The following is a 24,805-nucleotide window of genomic DNA, read 5'->3' on the forward strand; positions in this document are numbered from 1 at the left end:
ATAGATAGAATTACTATGACACATAACATAAGTACATGTGATAACACATATAGAATTACTAAATCCAATTAAATATAATAACACATCATATTTCATAAGGATAAACAATAATAAGGTATAGGCTTTGGAATCGAATCAAAAACACTTTCAATCCAAAAACATGGAAATAAGTACATGTATATATACACATAGAATGATACAATTTTCTCTCTCTCTCTCAACACATAGAAATAAGTGCATATGTATATATCTCTAGATATGCATGTGGTAACACATAGAATGTCTCTCTAGATACAATTTTCTCTCTCTCTCAACACATAGAAATAAGTACATGTATATATACACATAGAAATAATTAAGTAGATATGTATATATATATATAGAATCTCTCTCTAGATATGCATGTGATATAGATAGAATTACTAATAAAATATCCAAGTGATATATAGATAGAATTACTAAAATAAAATATGCATGTGATATAGAGATAGAATTACTAATAAAATATGCATGTGTCAATTACTAAATCAAAATTAAATCTAACACATATATAGAGAGAGATAGAATAATAATTACTAAATATATCAAAAACTATAATAAAAAACTATCTAAAAACTATCTAAATAAAGTACTAATTAAATTTTAATACATTTAAATCTAATTAACATATATCAAAAAATATCTAAAAAACTAACTAAAAAACTAAGAATAAACTACTAATTAAATTTTAATACATTTTAATCTAACATATATATCAAAAACTATCTAAAAACTATCTAAATAAACTAGTAATTAAATTTAACATACATTTTAATCTAACATATATATCAAAAACAATCTAAAAAAACTAGAAAATTTGTAAAAAAATATGGCCGAGAGAGCTAGCTAGCTAGCAGGCTAGGGCGGATGGCGGGCCGGGCAGGGTGTGCTGGCCGACCATGGGGCCGAGCTGAGCACCTCGCGCGAGGACGACGTACGGCGGAGACGAGCTCGACGGCCGCCGGGTGGGGCTCGACGATGAGGCCGGATGGGGGTAGACGACGACGGCGACGTGGCAAAGACGAGCTCGACGGCCGGGCGTGGCAGAGACGAGATCGACGTGTAGATCGAAAAGTAGAAGATGAACAGAACAGGAACCGTTCGATATATATAGGCCGGGACCCTTTAGTCCCGGCTGGTAACACTAGCCGGGACTAAACGCCATTTAGTCCCGGCTGGTAAGCCGAACCGAGACTAAAGGTCCAACCCTTTAGTCCCGGCTCGGCTTACCAGTCGGGACTAAAGGAGCTTTAGTCCCGGTTGGTGTTACCAGCTGGGACTAAAGGTATTTTTGGGCGGGCAATTCCGCCCACCCTTTAGTCTCGGTTCCTGGCCTGGGCCGGGACTGAAGGCCTGGAAATTTTGGCAGCCCGCCAGAGTAATTGGAAAGGCCTGACATTTTGATTTTGTTCTCCTTGTTTAATACTAGGTTAATTAATTAATTCTATAGCAACTTCAATACTTTGCAATATTTATTTTAAAAAATACTATTGATTAACTAATTATTTATTATAAATAGGAAAATTTTGTAACCTAAAGTTTTTAATTTCTTTTATGAATATAGAATATAAATGTTACTAATACTAAGTATTTTGTTAATGCAAAAATATATTTGTAACTTAAATTTAATAAAACTAATATTATTCGATAGGAAATTTATTATCACATTATTGTAACGTCAATGTTTCAATTTTTTCTCGGTTTTTTGACCAAAATGACAGGAAATTTTTGTTGAACCTATAAAAATAAAGAAAATGTAGTATTTTTGTTCTATAACTTTTTTAAATGAAAAAATGGCCTATATAAGGATTGTAGATCTTGATGAGTTGAACAAACTTAATAATCAAAACTTTTCAATTTGAGACAATCTAGGGTTCCGAAAACTAGTTTGTAGGCGTCGAAATTTAAAAATCACAAATTTAAACCATCTAAACTTTCTCCAATGGAAAGTTGACAAAAACAACAATTGTATATTTTGATGAGCTGAACAAACTTAGTATTCAAAACTTTTCAATTTAAGACAATCTAGGGTTCCGAAAACTAGTTTGTAGGCGTCGAAATTTAAAAATCACAAATTTGAACCGTCCAAACTATCTCAAATGAAAAGTTGACCAAAACAACAATTGTAGATCTTGATGAGTTTAACAAACTTGGTATTCAAAAATTTTCAAGTTAAAGTAATTTAGAGTTCATAATACTAGAGTCAAAGTGTTGTTTTTTTCATTTGACCAAATTTGAGTTGGTCAAACTTGCTCAAATGAGAAACTAAATGACCTCAGATGAAAAATCTCTGAATACCAAGTTTGATCATCGCAGCAAGATCTACAATTGTTATATAGCTCATTTTCCCATTTGAAAAAGTTTTATCAAACACTAGTCACAAATTCTTGAATCTCATATAGACTTTTTAAAACTATGTCACACACTTGTGAAATTTGAACTATATTTTGTTCAAACTTTCTCAAATGAAAAAATGGCTTATATAAGGATTATAGATCTTGATGAGCTGAACAAACTTGGTATTCAAAACTTTTCAATTTGAGACAATCTAGGGTTTCGAAAACTAGTTTGTAGGCGTCGAAATTTAAAAATCACAAATTTGAACCGTCCAAACTATCTCAAATGGAAAGTTGACCAAAACAACAATTGTATATCTTTATGAGTTTAACAAACTTGGTATTCAAAACTTTTCAATTTGAAGTCATTTAGAGTTCATAATACTAGAGTCAATGCGTTGTTTTTTCATTTGACCAAATTTGACTTGGTCAAACTTGCTTAAATGAGACACTAAATGACCTCAGATGAAAAATCTCTGAATACCAAGTTTGATCATCTCACCAAGATATATAATTGTTACATAGCTCATTTTCGCATTTGAGAATGTTTTATCAAACACTAGTCATAAATTCTTGAATCTAATATAGACTTTCTAAAACTATATCACACACTTGTGAAATTTGAACTACATTTTGTTCAAACTTTCTCAAATGAAAAAATTGCCTATATAAGGACTGTAGATCTTGATGAGCTGAACAAACTTGGTATTCATAACTTTTCAATTTGAGATAATCTAGGGTTCCGAAAACTAGTTTGGAGGCGTCGAAATTTAAAAATCACAAATTTGAACCATCCAAACTTTCTCAAATGGAAAGTTGACCAAAACAACAATTGTAGATATTGATGAGTTTAACAAACTTGGTATTCAAAACTTTTCAATTTGAAGTAATTTAGAGTTCATAATACTAGAGTCAAAGTGTTGTTTTTTCATTTGACCAAATTTTACTTGGCCAAACTTGCTCAAATGAGATACTAAATGACCTCAGATGAAAAAACTCTGAATACCAAGTTTGATCATCTCAGCAAGATCTACAATTGTTACATAGCTCATTTTCCCATTTGAGAAAGTCATAACATATTACATAATATCCGTCTCTAAAACATAATATATTAAACATGCATCGTTGTATCATGCGGGCACAACAGTGAATTTCTTCTTGACGTATGACCCTTGGTTATGATCTTGTTGTAACCATGGAGTGTCTTCATCATTTAACATGATGCTTGGATCTTTCTTCACTATGAAGGGTGGAATTCAGACATTTCTTTCATAATCTTCTGACATGTCTGACTTGTCTTCAATTCCCACTATATTTATTTTCCCAGAAAAAACTATGTGGCGCTTTGGCTCATTGATCATTGAGTTGATGTCTTCGTTTTTTCCTCTCTTTGATTTTGTAGACATGTCTTTCACTTAGAACACCTGACTCACATCAGCAGCAAGGACGAATGGTTCGTCTTTGTACCCAATATTGTTGAGGTCCACTATTGTCATTCCATACTCTTTGTCGACTGTTACCCCTCCTCCGGTCAGCTTCACCCATTGGCACCGAAACAAAGGGACTTTAAAATTAGGTGCATAGTCTAGTTCCCATATCTCTTCTATGCGGCCATAATATGTTTGTATATTTCCATTTGGATTTGTGCCATCTATGCGAACACCACTATTTTGATTGGTGCTCCTTTTATCTTGGGCAACTGTGTAAAATGTATTCCCATTTATCTCATACCCTTGGTATGTGAGGATATGCCACGATGGTTGTCTAGCCAACAAATACAGTTGCTCATCAATATTGTCATCGCCTTGACATTCTTTTTGCAACCAACCACTGAAACTTTCCATGTGCTGATGCCTAATCCAAGCTTCAGTCTTCCCTAGAAACTTAGATCGTAAGAACTCCTTATGTATCTCGATGTACGGATGCACCAATGACGAGTTCTGAAGAACTGTGTAGTGTGCTTTATTGAAATAATCGTCTTCCATGCCAATATATGTTTTCTTCCCTAAAGTTCCTTTACCACTGAGTCTCCCCTCGTGTCGCGATTCGGGAACGCCAATCGGGGCAAGGTCAGGAATAAAGTCAACACATAACTCAATGACCTCCTCTGTTCGATAGCCCTAGGTGATGCTTCCTTCAGGCTTAGAACGAACTTTCACATATTTCTTCAAGACTCTCATAAACCTCTCGAAGGGGAACATGTTATGTAAGAACATAGGTCCAAGAATACTAATCTCCTTCACCAAATGAACTAGGAGGTGTGTCATGATATTAAAGAAGGATGGAGGGAACACCAACTCAAAGCTGACAAGACATTGAACCACATCATTCTGTAGAGTAGCTAGTTCCATTGGATTGATTGCCTTCTGAGAAATTGCATTGAGGAATGCACATAGCTTCACGGTGGCTAGACGTACATGTGGAGGTAGAATTCCTCTTAAAGCAACTAGAAGCAATTGCGTCATAAGCACGTGGCAGTCGTGGGACTTTAGGTTTAGGAATTTCTTCTCTGGCACATTTATTATACCCTTTATATTGGAGGAGAATCCTAATGGGACCTTGATGCTGCTTAGACATTTGAACATGCTGTCCCTCTCTTCTTTGCTAAGCGTGTAGCTAGCAGGACTTAAGTAATGACGTCCATCATCTGTCTTCTCTAGATGAAGGTTGTCTCATTCTTTCATGCCCTGCAAGTCCTGGTGTGCTTCAAGTGAATCCTTTGGCTTCCCGTACACACCCATGAATCCTAACAGGTTCACACAAAGATTCTTTGTCAGGTGCATCACATCGATTGCGTTGCGGACCTCTAGGACTTGCCAATAGGGTAGCTCCCAAAAGATAGACTTCTTCTTCCACATGGGTGCGTGTCCCTTAGCATCTTTGGGAACAGATTCGCTGCCTTGTCCCTTTCTGAATACTACTTTCACATCCTTGACCATTGCGAGTACATCTTCCCCGGTTCAGTTATGAGGCTTCTTCTAGTGGTCTGGCTTACCTTTAAAATGGTTCCCTTTCTTTCTTACTTGGTGATTCAAAGGAAGGAATCGACGATGGCCAAGGTACACGACCTTTTGGCATCTTTTCAAATATATACTGTCAAGGTCATCAAAACAATGTGTGCATGCATTATATCCTTTGTTTGTCTAACCTGAAAGATTACTTAAAGCAGGCCAATCATTGATTGTTACGAACAACATTGCTCGTAGGTCAAAGTGTTCTTGTTTGTACTCATCCTAGACACGTGCACCTGGTTTGTTCCATAAAACTAGAAGTTCTTCAACTAATGGCTTCAGATAGACATCAATGTCGTTGCCAGGTTGCCTCAGACCTTGGATGAGGATCGACATCATAATGAACTTCCACTTCATGCATAACCATGGAGGAAGGTTGTAGATACATAGAGTAACTGGCCAAGTGCTATGACTAGTGCTCTGCTCCCCAAAAGGATTCATACCATCTGTACTTAAGGCGAACCTTAAGTTTCAAGCCTCATTTGCAAACTCTGGAAATTCCATGTCTATCGCTCTCCACTGGGACCCATCAGCTGGGTGTCTCAGCATATTGTCTACCTTACGGTCTTCTTTATGCCACCGCAACAACTTTGCATGGTCTTTATTTCTAAACAAACATTTTAAGCATGATATTATAGGAGCATACCACATAACATTGGCAGGGATTTTCTTTCTAGGATGTTGTTCATCCTCGACGTCACCAGGATCTTCGCGCCTGATCTTATACCATGCTGCTTTACATACCGGGCATTCATCCAAATTCTTGTATTCATTGCCATGGTAGAGGATGCAGTCATTAGGACATGCATGTATCTTCTAGATTTTTAATCCCAAAGGGCAGACAACCTTTTTTGCTTCGTACGTAGTGGTGGGCAATTTATTTGGCTTCGAAAGCATCTTCTTTATGAGGTTCAATAAATTCCCAAATGCCTTGTCGGATACACTATTCTTTGCCTTCCACTGTAGCAATTTCAGTGTTGTACCCAACTTTTTTGGCCCCTCTTCGGCCGTTGGGTATAGCAACTTCCTATGATCCTCAAGCATGCGCTCGAACTTAACTTTCTCTTTTTCACTTTTGCATTCTTGTTGTGCATCACGAATGGCATGGCCAAGAGCATCACCGAGATCATCTTCTGCCGCTACCTCTTCTTCATCTCCCCCATTGTAGTATTATCAAAGGCACCATACTGAGTAATAATGTCATCAATGTCTAAATCTTCTCCTTCACCTTCTTCCATCATGACCCCGCTTTCTCCATGCTTAGTCCAACATATATAGTTTGACATGAAGCCTGACTTAAGCAAATATGAATGAAGACTCATTGAGCTTGAATATTCCTTTAAATTCTTACATAGGGCACATGGACAGCACATGAAACCATCCCGCTTATTTGCCTCGGCCATACCTAAGAAATAGTGCACGCCCTCAATAAAGTCTTGGGAGCAGCGATCGGCATTGTACATCCAATGGCGTGACATAATCTGCATTACACAACAAATTATGAAAACCTTGAACATAATTAAGTATTTTATTACACAACATAGATGACACACACACGGTTGATTAATTAACTAAGCCTGGCTACAACGTAAGCAATCCCAACTATCACTAAACAAACTAAAACTACAATGCACTTCAGTAACATAATTATTTTGTGACCGTACGCAACTAAAACAGACAAATCATTCATCTGTTGAATATCAATAAGCTTCTCCTGCTGGCTCACTGCCTTATCATCAGCAGCCGCTACCTCAAGCGCACCCGAATTCTGCACGTATGTAGCATAATCTTCCTCCCAGTACCAACCATCGCATCCATTGCCCTCCCACTGAAATTAAAGCCAAAAAATATTTAGTCAAAAATATTTAAGAAAAGTAGGTCAATTAGCCATAATAATCAAATGCGTAAGAAACTCACATCGCGATCCGGGCACTTGTAGAAAACACGACCCTTGTTGGGTCCCTGTCTCTTGACTCGGCACTCCATCACAATCTTCTGCTTACACTTGCCGCAGATAATGAGAGGGAGTTCTGGCCTCAGTCGTTTCGCAACCGAACGAGAGGCCGAGGATCCGGTACCAGTTGTTATCTACTTTCTATACTTATTTTTGCAAACTAGTGTAAATTTCACATTTTCTAAAATAATATATTTAAACAAAACTAAAATTATTTATTTATCTAACTAAACCATGAAATATGTACTATGTATAATAGTAAAATACCAAACTATCAAGTGATTTTACTATTGTAAATCATCATGTGATTTTGAGCTAAAAATGACATAGAAATCATAATCAAATCCACCATATCAAGTTACTTTCTATAATTATTTTTACAAACTATTGTAAATTTCTCATTTCTAAAGTAATATATTAAAAAAATAAAAATATTTATTTATCTAACTAAACCATGAAATGTACTACATATACTAGCAATACTAAACTATCAAGTGATTTTGATGAACTAATATAACTTTTGTTTATCCAAACATATATGCAAATCATCATGTGATTTTGAGCTAAAAATGACATAAAATCATAATAAAGTCCAACATATAAAGTTACACATGCATCTACATCACAAAATGAGATAAGCTACTAATAAAACATAAAAGGATTAAGTTTGTTACCTCCAAAATCGAAGAGCAACACCAATGGAGGGGGAGAGAGCAAGAACAACAGCAAGCTGAAGAACAGAGACAGTGAGTTTGAATGGAATGGCTCGGGCTCGGGGAGGAAGAAATGAGTTGGTCTATAGGCCAGGATAATTAGTCCTGGTTAGGGGGCCAAACCGGGACTAAAGATTAATCTTTATTCCCGGGGCATCACCCAAACCGGGACTAAAAGCTTCAGTCCCGGCTGGTATTACCAACCGGGACTAAAGGTTTACCTTTAGTCCCGGTTGGTAATACCAGCCAGGACTAAAGACCCCTACCCTACGGACGATCATTGGGCAGGAACCTTTAGTCCCGGTTGGTAATGGTATTACCAACCGGGACTAAAGGAACCTTTAGTCTCGGGGGCAAAAAATGCCGAGGCTAATGCTAAATTGGGACATCGTTCTAAAGTCTGTTCTCTAGTAGTGACAGCTCGATCAAATTACGCTGGTTTTCATCATCATAATTTATACCAATTGACACAAATTTTGGTGATCAGCCGGGGTTTGGGTCCTCAATATTTTTAACGGCCTCCCATTTTTCTGCAGCCCCATCTCCTCCTTCTAGCATCTTAACAATTGCAGACATCTTGGGGCGGTGGCAAGGTCTGTACATTGTGTAGAGCAAAGCAATTTGAACCAACTCCTCCAATTCAGCACTGTCGTAATTGCTTCCTAGCTTCCGGTCCACAAACATGCTTAGCTGACTTTGTTCCAGAAGTTCTTTGGCCTGAAACATGAAAGCACAACTGTGTGGGAAGACAAGTTCATGGTATTTGAATGAACAAAAGAAACACAATTGGCAAAAACAAAGTCCTTTTGGGAAAAAATGAAATTCTTGGAGTGGTGCAGCCACGCAAATTCGATCTAGATCCTAGGTGTTATTGCCTTGCTACTCAAGTGGAATACAAAACTCCAGGGAGTAATAGATTATGGTTACATTAGTATAGACATGGCCTGCACTCAAATGTTATTAGAAAGAAAAATGACAGAAAATTAAATGTGGCGATGGCTGCTGGGACTAAGGTCCGGAATGAATTTACAAAAACTATGTTTGAGAAAAGTGCATTGCAAGCTATATGCATTATTGTGGTAAACTATAATTATGTCTTCTGGAGATGCATATTGTCTAAAGTCAAGTTAAACGGTGACACTGTTTAGAAACGCATATGTTTAGTTATAGTATAGCTTAAGGAGCTTAAGTTTTACAAAGACCATATTTCCCCACCAGGGAGTTTATGATTATCTTCTATTCTGTACATATAAATGTAAATTCAGATTACATAAAGCTCAGATATGTATGTCTTTACATCTTCTTTATTAGTGCAGAGGCTGAAAGTTGCACTTCTATTATTATGTTAGACATACTTAGTTGGTTATTTTGTTATATGACTTTGGTGCTATAATTTGTCAGAGGAAGTACGCACAACCAAATAGCTTGAGTATTAAGAGGCAATCAGATATGTAGAACAAAACACAAAATACAGATACTTGAATTTTTATTCCTTCCATTCCAAATTATAGTTCACTTTGACTTTGTCAAAGTTAAACTTCTCTAACTAGGACTAAGTTTTTGAAAAATATATTAACATCCACAAGTTAAAATAAATGCTCAATAAAACCTATTTCATGGAGAATTTAATAAAGCTAATTTGACGTGTTCTAGATATATTGATATATTTTTCTATAAACTTGATCAAAGATAGGAAAGTTTCACTTAGGACAAAACCAAAAAGAACTATAATTTGTAATGGAGGGAGTAACTTAAAATCCCTATAAGGATTCTCACCCCTGTTCTTCTTAATGCAACGAATGTAGCTCTCCTGTGCTTTCGAGAAAAAAAAACTTAAAATGCCTATTGACTTTCCTTTCAATTAAATTCTTCAACATCATCTAATTTGTATGCTCTTTAACCATTTATCTTCAATTGCCTTTAACATGGGTGGCCAAATACTATTTATGCCTCTAAAAATACTGAACTTTTCCTATGCAAGTGACCTGAAGGAAAACAATTCTTTCTTTAAAAATTACTCCAGTAAATAAACTAAATTTGAACCTAGACATATATAAGAAACAATATTTACCAATTCAAGAATTCCTCCCTTCTCATTTTCATTCTCATGAAGCTCCAGCGTCTCACTCGATCAGTGACTAATTCCATCAAAAAGAGTCCAAAGCAAAAGACATCATTCCTCCAAAGCGTGGCCAGACCTATAATACTCTGGTGGTATGCGCCCAAGTGTTTCACGCACTGATGTGAAAACATGGGACATCCAATGATCTACAAGTTTTGCCAATCCAAAATCCGCAACAACTGCTTCAAGATATTCATCCAGGAGACCATTGGAGGCCTTGATATCACAATGAATTATCTTAGGATCACATTGTTCATGCAAATAGAGCAGTCCCTGTGACGCACCAAGGGCTATCCTCTTTCTCCTTGGCCAGTCTGAGGTTGGTTCCCCATTAACACATTCTGACAAAGTAAAGGAGAAAACTCAGCTGGATTTGCTTCAAAAAGGGAAAAACCTTAGAATATAATAACTTCAATGCTTTGAACTAAACAATTCAAAGGAGAGCCTACATTATGTTATGTTCAACTTGTTGTTTTAGCAATTGTTAACCATGTATCAGATTGACTGAGCCCATATCACAAAAATGGATGCAATGGAAGCTTTAAGAATAGACAAATAGGATGGTTGAAACTGCCTTGAGCTGCAGAGGGTGTGTTATCATTTGATGGAAAAACTAGAATCATGCATATATGAAGAAGTTGTACATGATTAACAAGCTGATAATATGCATGTCGATCTCTGTCAGAAAGTCCAATGAAAAGTGATCCAAGCATATTGATTACCACTAATATAATACTTTTCATATGGAAATTGTTTCACAAAATCACCTTCTGTAACATACATATTTAATTAATGCTGTTTCTAAGAACAATATATATTGGTCAGAGTTCTTCCTGAGACCAAGTCTATATCCTAAATTACAAAGTAGAAGTGGATTGGTGAAACCTTCACATGATTACTGGAAAAAAATGTTGTTTCTTTATTTTTACCCTCATGAGATTCTCAATATGAAGGTGCAACTCTGCATGCATGGGATAGAAGAGCATGAAGTACAATACTAACCTTTTAATTTAGAAGCGACAGTTCCATTTGGCATGTAGGGATACACAAGAAGCCTTTCATTATTTGCAATGCAAAACCCTGTAAGGTGAAGGAGATTTCGATGGACAGCCAAGCTTATCACTTCAATTTCTGTGTGGAATTGATCATCCCCAACAACTGAATCATGATCCTTCAGTCTTTTAACAGCAACACTTGTGCCATCCAAATCACCCTTGTATACTATTCCATATCCTCCCTCTCCCAAAATATTTGGTTGGCTGAAGTTATTGGTAGCCTTTCTGATGTCCTTAATCTTGTACTGCTTCAGATGGCCAAACAACCTTCTGGGTCATGCTGCACTGAAACTATGAACATGTATAAATTATCAGGTATAGCATGATGGAGAAAATTGGGTACTAATTACATATACAGGGTAATTAATATATGTTCTGAAAAAAATATGGATGCAATGCCAAAGTTAAATCGAAAACCATAACCATTGATCTTTCAAATAAAAAAACATAACCATGAACTGCAGCGTTAGTTGTCTAGAAAAAAACATGAACATCACATCATTATAGGAAGGAATTCATATCACAAAACAAAATGAACAATGTAGACAAAATTCTAATAGCGAGAGGATATGAAAACACAGTGAATTTCACAAAGAGTAAAAAAGAATCCTTAAATTCCAAGAGTCTAAACATGTTGATCAATATGGACAGCAGGTATATATATATGATCCTTGATTCCTAAAAATTAATAGGATCATCGAGTAAATCATCATGGAGTTTATACTTTATGCCAATATATTCAAAACATGAATATATTGCCATTGAATCTAACATAATATGTGCCGGCTGCTAGATCTTGTACACGACAATCGATTCCTCCCCTTTTATAATCCATTCACCTTGCTGCCACCCCACAGCACTGCCACCCTCATCCCAACCAAAACACTTCTTTCCACCTGACATATTATGTTCAAAGCCTTGGTGCTCCTTTGCTGTGCTCACCGCCTCGCTGTCAACTTCTCCCTAGCCTCCTCGGCATCCTTTGAAGCCCCTATGTCCAACCAATACTAGCACCAAGGCCCCTCCAACCCACCTCCAATTAAACATATATAACTCGATATTCTGAATCGCCAGTAGCCACTCCTTTTAAATGAACCTCACTTGCCCGTGAACACATACGGCTACATTAAATTTACCGAACTTAGGTAGCAAACGTGTATACATACATATACAGAACGGAAATAAAATCAACTGAAGTCTTGTCTGTTTTTAAAAAATATTGCTAAAAGATCATAAAATAACTTTCAAGTTCTTGTGTTCTAAAAGGTAGGTGATATAGCATCTTCCTTAAAAGGATCATAGACAACAAAATTTTGTCTGAACAGATATAGTTCGTAGCCAAATTGACAAGTTGTTCATATGTTTCATGATTCCGATCTTGAGAGTCTCTCTACAACCATAGAGACCCATATCAGCCATCATCTTGGACCAAAGTTTGCTAATGTATACTTGTGGGTAAGGAGCCTAGTCTCGGTGCACGCATAGGCAAGCAAGGTCCTGGCCAAAGAAGATCACTCATATTTTAGTGATACATAGCACTACCCCAGATCAGGATAATACTGCTGGTTCAAAACACCCCATCACTGTCGGATTTTGAACTAGCACAACCAAACCGGCAGTTATGAGGGTTAGCTATCACTGCCGGTTCCGACAAACCGGCAGTGTTCTGTAACTTCACTGCCGGTCCTTTACACAACCTTGCAGAGTTCAGTTCCACCAACACTGCCGGTTCATGAGACCACCCGGCAGTGTAACCTCGAACATCACTGTCGGTTTATGTCTTTAACCGGCAGTGTTGTCGTAACCAGCACTACCGGTTTGGGACAAGACCCAGTAGTGATGTCTAAGCCAACGCTGTCGGTTTGTGGCTCAAGCCGGCAGTGCCATCTTGGCCATCACTGCCGGTTTGTTGCTAACCAGTAGTGATGGTCTGTTCGCATTTTATTGTTTTATAATTTATTTTAATTTATATGTTTACATGGAATCGGGTTTCGCTTTATATACGCTACGTAGACGACAGGTGCATCAATATTAAACATTACAAATGTTACAGTTACAGTTCAAATGTTCTTATTAAGATCTCGATCCCTCAAAATAAAAAAGAAATTATTTGATAAGATGAAGCATGTTTCTTGGACTTCTTACAATAATCTAGCGAGCCGCTCTGGGCCATATTGGTCCTTGAACTTCACAGATTGTGCAATGGAAAATACTCCATCTTTTTCCAATACCTCGGCTAAGATGAATTTTGCCAGCTCCGATTATAGTGCGACGATCTCCATGTCTAATAGCCTTTTGTGGTTATATTTCTTGCGCTGTCGTTAAAAAAAGATGATATTCAAAGAGGAATCAGTAAATCATTTTGTTGAATTATTAACAGACATAAATGAAATAGAGATTATACACACCAACTTATCTACTTCTTTCGATTTCCCGCCGATGTAGCGAAGCATTGCCCACATTACATAAAACATGCATTAATTGTTTCCTCAGGCTGTTTTAGGTACTTCCCCTCCATTTCAACAACCTTGAATGAGACCTACGTCCCACCGATATGTCTTCTTCGGACACTATGCAACATTAAAAGGAGAAACATTAGAAAGCGGTACGCGTGATTAGAAAATAATATGTTATTAGGATCGCTTACTAATTCAACACTACCACCAGTGCATCCAGATGATGAAATAGTTTTTTCTTCGAGTCCCACACCCCAATCAGATTTTTAGCAAGATTGACACAAATGAAGATAAAATGGTTGCTGCAATCACAGAATCCTAATTATCGAATAATCTTAACGAAAAAAGAAGCATAAAATTAAAAGCCGAGAACACATACTCATAGTTGTAGGCTAGAAGTATGTGGGTTTTGTTCTTCATCTTAAATTCATCGAAAACAACAATCAATCTCTCTTTCAGGTACATAGTCACATGGTACCAAAGTTACCTGGCCATCTTGATCATTTTGACCCAGCTCGAGCAGGCCGGACGGGGTCCATGGCTACTCGTTCTCACCGTCTTGATTGACACCGTCACCGTTTGTTGGATCATGCGGCTCTCCCATCCCAGCGATATCAACCGCTTCTTGTTCTTCGGCGACAGGGTAACAGGCGACGATGAGTCATGGCTGTGACATGATTGTGGTTAGTTTTGGCTGCGGACAACTACTCATAGTATATGCAAAAATAAAGAGAACAGAAACTTAGCATCAAACACAAATACCAAAATGATGCAGCAATTCCAAAAATGAGATGGAACCAAGTTGGGGAAGCTACATAGAAAATTAACTCATTGCAAGTGGTCACCCAAGTCGCAAAAAAGATATAAAACTAGTTCCTATCTAGTCTTCTGATGAAACCAACTAGGATACAACATCAGCAAAACCATCACGAGATAACACACGCTGCTGCAAATTAATACATGTACTGCAATTTTACACCTTCTATATTATACCAAGCTTTTTGATTTAACTACCGTACCCAAATTCTAGTGCATGTTAACCGGGCAACAAATTTTAACAAACTATTACTTCCAATTCACACCACGGTATGAAAACACGCACAATTCATTCCACCACAATCTAATCTTGTATGCAATTGAAGCTTGTATGCAATTAAAGCTTGTAACGTCCCAGAGTTCAAATGGCTCAGATCCACTCTGCACGCTGAGCGAACCACACCTACCACCATCCCACTTACGCTTTTGTCCTCGCTTCATGTAAAAGGATTAATCCAGGGATGATGGGATGGACTCTAGAAGCCTTATATGTTGGTCTATCCCACCTTTAACAACCAAGGTGGGACTAAACTCTCCACAATATCTCATTAACATGCACATGGGCTAAATTCCAAACTGGGCTGGATGTCACATACACCCCCGCTCAAAGGAACCGACATCCTCGTCGGCCCAACACACCCACAGCCAGGCAAACGATGACCAGGAACGTTCCCTCTTAGCACACACGACCGTGCGTCCAATGCCAGCACATGTGCCATGCTGTGCACCCCACAGGGCATACACGCACAATGAACCCCCATGTCCACACCCCGACCCGCACACGCCCATGGCTGCGATGGTCGGCTCTGATACCATTTATAACGCCCCAGAGTCCAAACGGCTTAGATCCACTCTGCACGCTGAGCGAACCACACCTACCACCATCCCACTTACGCTTTCATCCTCGCTTCACGCAAAAGGATTAACTCGGGGATGATGGGGTGGGCTCTAGAAGCCTTATATTTTGGTCTATCCCATCTTTAACAACCAAGGTGGGACTAAACACTTCACAATATCTCATTAACATGCACATGGGACAAATTCCAAACTAGGCCAGATGTCACTAAGCTCGTATGCAAGAAGGAAGGAGGTGGCAGAGCCCAGGTTGGCCTCAGCTAACCTAACGGGCAGTGAGTCACATACTCACTGTGGGGCTAGGGAAGCAGCTATCCATGTGCTCCTGAAGGCCTCAACGGTGGGAGTGCAGGCTGGAGGAGGAGGGGCATGGTCCACGTCGTGGAGGGCACGGATGGCGCGGTGCTCTGGCGTGGGGCGGTGGACGGCGTCGCGGGCGCTGGCGCAGGACTAACGGGGACGCATCAGGGGACGCACGGGCGTCGCAATTGAAGAAGAGGAGCTTGGGGCTAGGAACGGCGGCGCGGGGGCGGTGGATGGGTGCGCGAGGGGTGGTGGTGCCTGTCGGCGTGGGGTGGTGCTCCGGCCACGCGGGGGGGAGGGATTGGCGCGGGGTTGAAATGACTTGAGGTGGAAATTTCACCCCACGCCTTGCTTTTATCCCAATGGCTCATCACTGCCGGTTGCAAGGTCTAAACCGACAGTGATGAGGCAACATCACTGTCGGGCCATGCCTGGACCTGATAGTGATGGGGTGCAACGGTTACGGGTTAAGTAGCATATCTTTTCCCTTTCTTTCGAAATCCTCCGACTGGTGCATCGGTTAAGACCGCGCAATATAGCCCCCGAGCCCCGTGTTCGAGTCCCACCTTGGTTTAATTTTTTGGTTTAATTTTATAAATTATTAAGCGCTCTAAAAGGTTAAAAAGAAAAAATAAAATAAGCCTTGACACACCTCCTATACTAGCACAGCGGTTAAGAGTCAGAACTCTGGTCCCCGAGACCCAAGCTCAAACCCAAGGGCTAGTACAATTTTTTTAAATTTTTTATAAATCACTGCCCGGTTTTCAAAATGAACCGACAGTGATAAACAGCATCACTGTCGGTTGTGTGTCAACACTGCCGGTTTTTTGAAACCGACAGTGATGTTTATATATAAAAAAATCTTTTTATATACTGAATAAATAGAAGCATGTGTATTCCTATGTCGAAATGGCTTAAAATTTTTTTGCAAGCATGTACACCCAAATTAAGACCCCACATAGGATCTTAAATTTTTATGATCAGTTTTTTATTTATTATATTTTTCTGTGTGCTGAATGAGACAAAAGATGGTGAATTTCATCTTGGACCCAATAGATTTTTTTATCGACCTCCACAAAATTCTTATCCCTAGGGCACATGAGAGCCTATGTAAAAGTTTAGCACCATTCCGCATCTTTTCGTGGGTAGACTCCGTTCAACATATAATTAATCGGTGACGTCGCGTGAAAATTCAATTAAACCACAGAAAGTAGCAAACCATCTCCAAAAAATCCCAAACTTGGTGTTTCCTTCACCCGTGGCATGTGCAAGCCTAAGAAAAAGTTTGAGACCAATACAACACCAGAATACATATGAACCACAGAAACCTTGATAACCTTTGTGTATAGTCATGGTTCGATGAAAGGGCTCATGTACCTCTGTGAAGCATGTATACTCCGCCTATGTCGAAATGGCTTAACATTTTTTTGGCAAGCATGAATACCCAAATTAAGGCCCCACACAAGATCTTAGGTTTTTCTGTTCATTTTTTTATTATTATATTTTTCTCCGTGCTGAATGAGACAAAAGAGGGTGAATTACATCTTCGACCCACTAGATTTTTTCATTGACCTAAACAAAATTCTAATCCCTAGGGCACATGAGACCCTGTGTAAAAGTTTGATACCATTTCGGATCTTTTCGTGAGTAGACTCAGTTCAACCTATAATTAATTGATGTTGTCGCACGGAAATTTAATTAAACCTCAGAAAGTAGCAAACCATCTCCAAAAAATCCCAAACTTGGTGTTTCCTTCACCCGTGGCACGTGCAAGCCTGAGAATAATGTTGAGGCCAATGTGACACCGGAATGTAGATTTCTACTTGCCCAATAAATATTACACGAATTATATGCATGACAATAATTAAACACATAAGCAGTACAAATTAAAATTAGAACTCAATTAAACTATAACCTTGCAAACCTAGCTAAAGCTAAATAAACATTAATTACTATCGAAATCACTGCCGGGATGGAAAAACTGAGTTCACACATCCATAGCCGACCACTTGCATTAGATGTCGTGTTCTCGACGATGTCCGAGATAAAGAACTAGCTAAGTGTTGTTCGTAGCCAATCTATTGGGATATAGTATGTGATATATATATATATATATATATATATATATATATATATATATATATATATATATGCAACAATGATATTAAACTAATTACACTTATTTGTTAGCATAAAAAACAAAAGATGTTGAAAAATATTTCATACAATAGCTGGAACAGGGAATCGCGGAATGGCCACAATAGGAGCGAATGGCTCATCGCCTGGGTGGAAACCTGGTTCTTGTGGTGGGGGAGGTCCGTTGTTCATACCACCTGATCGATAAAATGCAAAAAAAATATGAATATAAAATATATGCACAAAAAATTCTTCAAAGTAAAATATGGCAACATAATTAAATATAGATCGAATGCAGGGAATAAGAATATATATAAATGTAGAATGCAAAGAAACATGAATATAAATATAGATCAAATAAATATAGATAGAATATTGGAGAAGACAACATATCAATACCATTGAAAAATACAGGAGCCATGACCAAATCACGTAGAGAGAGTGGATTTCATGAGAAGTGAGAGTGAAACGTGAGAAATAAGACTATGAGAATTCGTGGGTGGGTGGGATCGATGTATGTGGTTCGCGGTTTATTTTATATAGGGGGACATGGACATCACTATCGGTTTTCAGTTACAACCGACAGTGAAAGTGAATATCACTGCCGATTTTTAAATAGAACCGATAGTGAAGGTGCATATATGTAAAGGACCATGGAAAAGTATTAACAACAACAATGTATTTATTTAGATAGAGTACAGAAATACATCAAAAAATAACAAAAATATTAGAAATAAATTACATATACGATAACAAAGACCTTACACTTTACATATCGATAACAAAGACCTATTTGTGTACAGGTCAATATTACAATCAATGTGTATCAACACATTATAATTTAACCACCTCAGTAGCATTCTTCTAGCACCAACTAAGGTCAAACAGCAGCACCGAGATGGTCTACGAGCTATACTGGTTGGAGATGACAAGGTGGCATCGATGAATCCATGCCTCTATTGTACATGGCCTTTTTCTCGGTACAATCCAGAGCACACAGGATTCAGCTCGGCACCGCACCGATGAACCAATGCTGCTCCGGGACAGGAAATTGCCCAGAGCACACTAGGTAGGCCAAGCACGGAGGATGCCATGTCTCTCTAGACATATAGTCTAGAGTGCACCACAGGGGATGGCTCTATGAACCTCGCGGCGTCTCCAATCTTCGGCGTTGTTCTATCTTCAGTAGCATTCTTCTAGTACCTCTTGTGTGCACCATTTTGGTGAACTACGATGCATAACGATATCTATACGTGGAGGGCTTTCTCCCATAGAGAGGCCATGTATGTGGAAACTAGCAAGCAGAGAACGAACTAGAGAAATAAATAGCAAACAAACAGAGTTGGAAAATAAACACAAGTACTAGCCGTGGAGAGGCTCCCTAGTAGGGCGCCATTTTATAGGCTAGCTATCGTGGTAGGTGGGAGCAGTGCTCCTACTGTGGTGATCAGCGGGAGCACTGCTGGCCCATGGAGGGAATATTCTTATCGCTGTCGGTTTTGATAAAAAAACGACAGCGATAGTGGTCATTAGTGCCTGTAGAAGACTGTGGCGCCTAAGAGGGGGGGGGGTGAATTTGGCAACTTAAAATTCTAACTCTAAACTATGGCCTCTTTTTCTAACCCTAGCAAAAACTATCCAAATGTGCAACTACGGTTTTGCTAGTGTGTTGCTATCTCTACCGCAAAAGGAGTAATACAATCAATATAAATGCGGAAGCTAAAGAGTAAGGTAGAGATATGCAAACTCCCGTCGACGACTCTGGTATTTTTACCGAGGTATCAAGAAGCACGCAAGTTTCCCCCTAGTCCTTGTTGGAGCCCCTCACAAGGGCCAAGCTCCCGGTCGGGTAACTCCGTGGATAGCCTCGGGCCTTCCTCACACGCAAGTGGGTCTCCGACGTGCCTTCCAGCAAGCCTCTCCCAGATGCTCCCCGCCGTCTTCACTATCAAGTTTCCAGCCAAACCGCCACGAGCCTTGTTCCCTCCGGTACACGGTGGTGGCAACACCACAAACACGGTTGGTGTGATCTTGCAAGACTACAAGCCCCTCCGATGTACAACAATGGTGCGCGCAAGCACCGAGTGGTAAGAGGTATGCAAACCTCACTAAACACTAGGTCTAAACCTAGAGCAAGTGCATAAGTGGTGGTCTAATCAACCTAAGCACTTCGCAAAGCACCTACGCTAATCACCTAATAAAACACTAAGCACTATGCAAGTGGAGATCACTAAAATGGTGTATCAACACCCTTGATATGTTTCCTCAGCTCCACACATGTCAACTGGCTGGTTGGGGGTCCATTTATAAGCCCCACTAAGAAAGTAGCCATTGGGGATGAAATTCTGCTTTTCTGCTACTGACCGAACGCTGATCATGTCCTGACCGGACGTGTCCGGTCGTCTCGACCGTTAGAGCCACGATCAACTGATCGAACGTTCCCAGTGTCCGGTCACATGCCATCGGTCGCGTCCGGTCACAATTTCACCGCTCTAGAACCTTTCTGTACTCGATCGGACGCTGCAGTCCTGCGTCCGATCAATTTGCCGCCAGCGTCCGGTCCAGTGTCCGGTCGCTGCTGCTGACGCCTACTGTTGCCGTGCCTCTTGATCGGAGCGTCCGATCACTTTTCGCCAGCGTCTGGTCCAGCGTCCGGTCACCTCTGTGAGCTCATTTCTTCACGATCTTGCGTACGGCTTGGTTCCTATCTTCGTGCTTGGACTTTGCTTGATATCTTGGGTCTACTCTTGTGCTCCTAGGGTCTTGCTTATGGTGTTGATCATCGGATCATCACGTCGCCTTCGTCCAAGTCACGTCTTGCACCCTATTGAGCTATAAAACAATCACTTGCAAATTCATTAGTCCAACTTGGTTGTGTTGGTCATCAAACACCAAAATCCAAAGTAAATAGGCCTAGGGTTCATTTTTGTTATAATCTTCCCCTTTTTGGTGATTGATGACAACACGACCAAAGCAAGCAAATAATAGAATTTTGAAATTTGAAAACTACCTACTTGCTAGGATGCAATGCAAGGGGCAAGGTTATATGATGCTAAAAGATACTACTTGTAAGACTAAAAGATACTATATAAAAACTTATCTTGCCCTTGCAAATGTCCCTATGTGGCATTATGGATTTAAGCCTTGCTTCCTACAAATTCTCCCCATTACATAGGCAATCCATAATCCACTATTCTCCCTTTCTCAGACCATTACCACTTGTAGAAACCACTTGTAGACCATTACCACTTGTAAATTATTATGATCTAGCTTTTGGTCCTACAAATTAATGCTTATTTTTTGTCCTCTAAATTCTCCCCCTTTGGAATCAAACATCAAAAAGTTTGACGATTCTGCTGCGTCTTTAGAAAAGAAAAAGGAGAAGACATTAGTAGCACAAGGGAGGGTCAAACTTTGTGATCCTTTGTATATAGAGTGGAATAGGTCACAAAATTTGACTCTTTCATTATATAGACTAAGCTCCCTCTAAATATATGCATACATATGGTAGAAGGCAAAGCATATGCATAATTAGCAAATTATTGCTCAAGGGAATTTAATCTATATAATGCATGGAGAAAGCATGTGAATATCAAAATGAAATCAACATGATGATATCGGTTTAAAAATACCACATGTGGAAACCAATTTGATTTCTACCACTTGCAATAGGTGGTGAAGATTTGAAGTATGATGTTTAACTCCGGGGACTCCATTTTCCTTGCAATGAGACTACAACACACATGATAAGCTTGAAAAGGTGTTAGTCTCAAAGCATCCAACTTGTAGAGTAACCTCCCCCAAAATTTATGCACACAACTTGTAGATAATATTTGGGAGAAATTATCTACAATTTGGACTTTGGCACATATTAGATGAACAATTGTAAGACAAGCTATGTGCCATGCTCCTAAACAATTTTAAAATGTGTAGGATTGCTCCAAGAGATGAGAATGAAACCGAGCAAGCCTACCATAAGATATACCTAGTGTATGCATGACAAAAGATATAAGCATGCAAATACAAACCTAGGCATGAAGAGTAACTAGATGCTTAAAGATGCCACTTGTAGAAGATTAAATCTAGTACCACTTGAAGCAAATTCAATCTAGTTACCTAACATGGGAAGGGGAATTTGGGTCCATAGTATTCACTAACCCATTTGGCAATGATTTTGTCCATCATGATGCACCCCATGTAATGCATCCTATTTTGCCAAGTCTCTAAATTCTCCGATGTCCATTGGACTTCTCACTTCCCTTTTGGGATCCAAACCTTCTTGGTGCTCTTCATGTTGGAAATGATTTCCTTTAGCACCCAAAAGCGTTTGACCCCATTGTTGACTTGCTTGTTCACCTTGATGGCCACCACCTTGTCATTTTTCTTCTTCTTTAACAAGTATGGTGTGGAGGCCTTCTTGTCCACCTTGTTGGTGTAGGTGTTTGAGAGCTTGCTTGTTTGCTTTTTCTCTTTCTTCTTGGCTCCTCCCCCATTCTTCATCTTGCACTCATAGGACTTGTGACCTTCCTTGTGGCACACGTATCAAACCACGATTTGTCCTTCATCAAGCTTCTTCACTCCCTTGATGGTGTTATCTTGATGAAGTTGGGCTTGCTTTGCCTTGCCTTTCACTTGAGTCAAGTCCTTGGTGAGGCGAGCTACTTCTTGCTTGAGTTGCTCATTCTCCTTTACAACCTCTTGTGTGTATGTATCTACAACAACTTTCTCAACATAAACTTGGTTGCATAAAGATGAGTCTAAACATAAATCATTACAAGAAGTAGAGGCATCCTTTTTAGACATGTTAAAGATAGAACTTTTTTTTAGATACCTTGGTGGGGGTTGTACTAACGGCTTCAAGATTAAAAATTTTATTAGTTAGCTCATCATAATGTTTGCACATGGTTTTCATTTTAGCAAGCAAACTTTTATAAGCATCTTGTGAGCTAGCTAACTTTTCTTTTAATTTTTCATTTTTCTTTACAAAGTTGCTCATCATTGATTGTGCATGCATTTGTTGTTGCACTAGCCTTAAGTTGCTCAATTTCAGTAGACAGTTAAACATTGAGATTGGCAAAGTTCTCATATTGTTCAGGCAAAGTTTTGTATGCTTCTTGTGAACTATCTAGCTTTTCTTTTAATTTTTCGAGCTTCTTTTGTTGACTAGTACAAACTTTAGCATAATTAAGATTTTGTTGCACAATTTCATCATAAGAAGGTATTTCATCATCACTATCACTCTCACTAGAGGATGAGCTTTCGTTACCTCGTTGCACAATTTCATCATAAGAAGGCATTCCATCGCAGTACAGCACACAGCCATCAGCTTGCGTACAGCGTACATACTCCAGTCCTGCACTTCTCCACAGCTCTTTGACACACTTACACTTCAGAAAAGATGACCACCATCCTCGCCCCCTCTATTACACATAATGTGGTGATCATCATCAACCTTGACGCCTCTGTGTTTCAGGTTTGAGCGCATAGCCAAAGAATTATGAGCTAAGCGCCATAAGAAGTGTTTTAGTCTACTTGGTGCTTGCATACTCCAGATCATGCTCCACACCTTTTCAGTTTCGCCCCCAAATCTTGAACTAGACGCTGCTGAGTCATGTTTGCTGTTGCGATTGTGACTGTCACAGAAAACTCTGTAAGCTGTTTTCGCCGAGAAAATTCCTTTGGAATCATAATGCCATGCTAAAGTATCCTCCATCTCCATGTGCACAGGGATAGCTAAGATTTTTGGCACATCTTCCGGCCAGAAGGTGGACTGAATCAGCTCTGCATCCCAACCTTCAGTCAAGGGGTCAATAAGATCAGATACCCTGGATAGAATATTACCCCGCCTTGGTGTGATTTGTTCTTCTAGTAACTCCATAAGGTAACCTTGGGTCCTCCCAAATTCTAATGCTTCCAACATTACCCACATGCAAGACGACACCTTTCTTTAGTAGTTCCAGGCCTTTTAAAATGTTCCTCCATGTATAAGACATACCCTACCTGGGTTTTGCACTCAAAACATTTCCATCCCTATAATATTTGGCCTTTAAATTTTTGCACAAAGGGAATCCGGTTTCTGGATCAACCTCCAGCTTTGCTTAGCTAACATTGCAATATTGAAAGCATGAGCATCTCTAAACCCAAGACCACCTTGTTTCTTTGGTTTCTTCAATTTTTCCCAGCTCAACCAATGCATCTTATTCTCTTTATCATTTTGTTGTGTTTGGTTGGAGGGATAATAGAGAATTGGATGGATGGTGAATTTGACGCTGTTATCTACTGTTTAGCAGGACCCACACCACTGCCTACGGATCCCAACCGTCATCTGGATTTTTTGTCAACATTATCCTCCCACGCCGTTAGGAAAGGGAAAATTTGTGCCCAAATCTCATGCATAAAAAAACTTCCATGTGAGATCCTCACGCGTACAAAAATTCTCACAAATCCCACGCACGCTCCAGCCCGCATGGGCGCTCGCCGCCACGTCCCCACACCCGTATCGGAGCTCAACGTTGCGGCCTCCACACGCGTGTGGGGTTCGCCTCCACGCCACCCACGCCCATACGGGAGCTTGCCGCCGCTGCCCCACACCTGCTCGAGCGCTTGCCGCCGTGGCCCATGCTAGAAAGTCAAGGAGGATGACGCTGTCAGTTCGAGGAGGACGATGCGATGGAGCTTGAGATGAGGACACCGCGAGATCGGGAGTTTCCGCGTCGCTCGTCTAAGCGCTGGTGCTCGCACCGCCCTTCCGCGCTGCCCGTTGCAGCGTCCACACCTCTAGCCCCATGCACTGCTTCTCTCACCCACGAGAACGAGACGGATAAGGATGCCATCGAGGGAGGACGCCCCCGTTCGCTCGTTTTCTAGGGACGGGGATGCCCTGAATCTGAAGGGAATATCCCTTCGGGGATGGTCCCATGCCCAACTTGCCCCACAACCAAACAGGCTGGAATCCATGACGGACTCGTCCTGTCCCTGCCCATCCTCAGAACCAAACACACGGTAAGTG

At 39.8% G+C, this 24,805-nt stretch overlaps 1 pseudogene; it reads right to left on the reverse strand.

Annotated features, from left to right (window-relative positions):
- Window positions 1–8,536: 8,536 nt before the first annotated feature.
- LOC136515502 (protein NSP-INTERACTING KINASE 3-like) lies at window positions 8,537–23,716 on the reverse strand (annotated as a pseudogene).
- Window positions 23,717–24,805: the final 1,089 nt, after the last annotated feature.

This window comes from Miscanthus floridulus, chromosome 17 (genome assembly GCF_019320115.1).
Source record: "Miscanthus floridulus cultivar M001 chromosome 17, ASM1932011v1, whole genome shotgun sequence".
NCBI lineage: Eukaryota > Viridiplantae > Streptophyta > Magnoliopsida > Poales > Poaceae > Miscanthus > Miscanthus floridulus.